Source organism: Boleophthalmus pectinirostris, unplaced genomic scaffold, assembly GCF_026225935.1.
Source record: "Boleophthalmus pectinirostris isolate CB_2022bp ecotype Guang Dong unplaced genomic scaffold, ASM2622593v1 HiC_scaffold_17, whole genome shotgun sequence".
In the NCBI taxonomy this organism is placed as follows: Eukaryota; Metazoa; Chordata; class Actinopteri; order Gobiiformes; family Gobiidae; genus Boleophthalmus; species Boleophthalmus pectinirostris.
Window position 1 is genome coordinate 4,856,289 of NW_026571115.1, and position 3,701 is coordinate 4,859,989.

A 3,701-nucleotide genomic window follows, 5' to 3' on the forward strand; every position below is an offset into this window, starting at 1 on the left:
TAATGAAGCCAACTGGACTTGGCTAAAAGTGTTTAAAAGGCAAACCAAAAGAGAAATGCATGTGCAAATAGTTTCTACAGATTCATTTTAAAAATGTTTGACTATGATGTTTCTGAATGTGTGTTCTGTTCTTCCACCCGATGTCCAAAAACAGACATTTGGTGAAATAAGGAAATGTTTAAATATTACCCAAAGTGTCCTGTAGACTCTTGTGAGCTTTAAGCCATGTTAGGATGTTGTTACCTCATCAAAAACTGACCCAGAGTTTTGTTTTATTCGCACATGTTTGAGTATTCCTGCATTATTAATCTCTTCCACCTTGTGATGTCACAAAACAGTTGTTTTCAAGTTAACCCTCTCCAGGCAGGTGTTGCAGATTTGCAACAGCTAAATGCTAATTACCTACTTACTCCACATCCATATTTTATGAGCTTTTTTACTCAGGAGCCTTTTCTCCCATCCATGCTGATAAACGTGGACGATGCATGAACGACTACACACAAACGACCTGCCAGAAGTGCAAAGTACTTTTGTTGTTACAAAGGATAAAAATTGTTTCTTGGAGAACCACACGAAAAAGTGCTGTTGTTCTGCCACTGTAAAGCTGTTACACTGAGCTTTATGTTTTCATTGTTATGAAAAGTGGTTTACACATAAAGTTAACGTTCATATCATTTTCAGTCTTCAGTGTTAATTTACCACATCGGACCAATGCTGCAAATCTGCAACATCCCAGACACACTGGATGTGAAGGTCTCACTCAAAAAAAGTCAGGAGTGTATATTACTGCCCCATATGATCATTTTCCCCAAATATCAATTTTTTTCCCGTTACTAAAATTTAATTTGAGCCTGAGAGGGTTAACAGCTTCTTTTACCTGTTGTTCAGTAGAGACTGATCATTAGAGTGACAGTATTTGTTCAACAGCACAAATCAACTCTCCTGTTGTAATTCAAACCAAGTCAGCTCTTTTGGGTCAGATTGTGTAAAAACAAAGCTCAGATTTAAATCTAATTTGAGTAACAGAACTTCTAACAATGTAGTGCTTTTAAGTTCTATGTTACCATGTTTAACAAAATTACATTTTTCTATTGAGGGGTTGTTGGTTTAATTTTTGACTTCATCTCTAGATGAACCTGCCGACGGACTGAAGATGGAAATGAACCACGTTGTCTATAATCTTGGTTATAATCGAGGCTGGATAATCCAACCACCGAAACCCAGGGCCACCAACCATCCACAACCAGTGGAGGAAGCACTAGCCTGATTCATGAGCCGGTTTCACTTGGTGGAAACCGTCTGACCTCACAGCGTTAGAATTCATTCACTCGACGGTAGGCGGGTACTTGTTTTATTTAACCAATCACTGCTATTTGGTCGTGACGCTAACTGGTATATTAAGCTTTTCCCAAATCCCGTAGGAAGAAAAACAATAACGTCTTTCCTCTTGATAAAATTCACCAAACATTCTCTTTGTTCCAGTTTTAAATCCTCGATCTCGAGAATCGTTGCCAACACAGAATGTCTGGCTCTTCGCTGATTGGCTGGTGCCTGAACTCGCACTTACAGGGTTTTTGCGAACCGTCTAGTGCAGAGCTGCTCACACTTTTTCAGCATGTGAGCTACTTACAAAATGACCAAGTCAAAATGATCTACCTAATACAAAGCCAAGCAAACTGCACTGAAACACTCTGTGCCCCTTTTTTGGACCCTCACCCACAGTTTGAGAACCTCTTCTTTAAGAGAACTTCCTCTGGCACTTTACACAAAACTGTGAAAAAGTGAAGGAAGTAGGTAAGATTTTTAAACCTGTTTTTTAAAGTTCCAAACTGGAGTTACATTCTTTTCTGGTTTTGCAGTGATATTTACCAGCCTCTGCACATTTACCAAACCAAACGCACATCGTGACAAACACAGATGCATTTGTGCACTTTTGTTAGACAAACTTCAGCCAAATGTGGCAGTAGGTCTGTTCTGTAGATCCGCTCTATGCTGTAGACCTGCTTTGTGCCAACACTGGAACACAAATTTAGACTGGTTTTTGCTTCACGTTTGGTCTTGCTCTTCTAATCAGCCGCACTGTGGGAGGGGCTTGTGTTCGCTGTACGCAGGAAGGAGCGAGAGCGTGAAAAGGCGAGGGGCGGCGTGCTGACGTGAGGCAGATGGACAGGTAGGATGTTTAGGAAGTTGAACCTGCCCTGTGATGCACGCTGGTACACGAGGGCACACGCTGTCGCAGACGAGCCGTGCATAGGGAGCGTGTGTGTTTGTGATGTGCCGTAGAGTCTCCGCGGGTTTCAAATGAGCGCACAGGCTGCACTGAGACGCCCCACACACTCCTGCACCCGCTACAAGTTTATTACCAACAGCAGCGGCCGTAATGAAATATGATCACACTTGTTGAGTGTCAGACCTCGAGTGAGAGACAAGACCGAGTCCAAACGCCATCGAGTCCGAGACGAGACACGGCGATCTACCCACACGACCTTGGCGATCAACTGGTAGATCTGGATCGACGTATTGAGCACCTCTGGTTTAGTGTATTCTGATTCCTGAACAAGTCGTTGGAGAGAAATGAAAGGAGGCACTAGGTGGCACCAGACTGGCTTGGGGGGCACCACATGACACAAACATTAAAAATATTTTTCGTACATTTGTATGTTGTTCACTTAAACGTTAAATGGCCAAACATAACTCGGCATTAACACTCATTATCATCATAATAACAACAATAATAATAATGATCATTTAAAATTGTATTTAGATATTTAAATATGTCTACATGTACTGTGTATAGCTGCTGTTAAGTTATTGGTCATTTTTAATTGAGACATTTGATATATGATGCACATTTTGAAAAGAGTCACTTGAACAGACCTACATGTGTGGAGTTGGATGCTGCAAGTTATTTTCGGCTTTCGGGGAGGGGGGCACCACACTGGCTTGAAACGGCTCTGGTTATAATCAGTTCATTCATAGAGTTTGTGCCGTTTCTTTACAAATAAATGAAATAAGAAAAGCATTTATAGTTCAAACATTTGGATGCTGAGCTGAATTGTACAATCAGACCTTTTGATTGTCATTTCCAAACTCTCCTTCTCTTTTCTTCCACACACTCTCCTCCCCTCTCCTCTCCTCTCCTCTGTGGGTCTGGAGAAAGTAGGCTGCGGCGGTGCCAAGGTGATCCCACTGAAGGAGCTGTTTCCTGGGGCGCGGGGAGGAGAGCGCGCTGGGTTCCTCTGGTTCCCTCAAATCAAGGTCAGCACCGTCTTTAAAATGTGGGACAGTTCTCCTCCAGAGAGCCCCTCCTCATCTGCTGCATGTGGACCCAGCTCAGGCCACACACACACACACACACACACACATACACACACCACATACACACACTACACTATAAACTAACATTTCAGACTCCATTCAATACTGAGAACAGACCCGATACTCAATACTGATTCTGATACTCTTTAGTCAACAGAATGTGATTTTCCACATTAAATTCGAGTACTTTCTATTTCCATTTCTATTCCCATGTGGCCTTATATCTGTGTAATCCCTCAATCATCCAGGTCAGTACTTACAGTCAGTAGAATTTTGAGGTATATGTACTTTACTTAAGTACATACACAAATAGACACATTTTATTATGATTTTTTGTTTACTTAAAGCCAAAGTTTCAATCTAAATCATTTGAAAAGTACTTT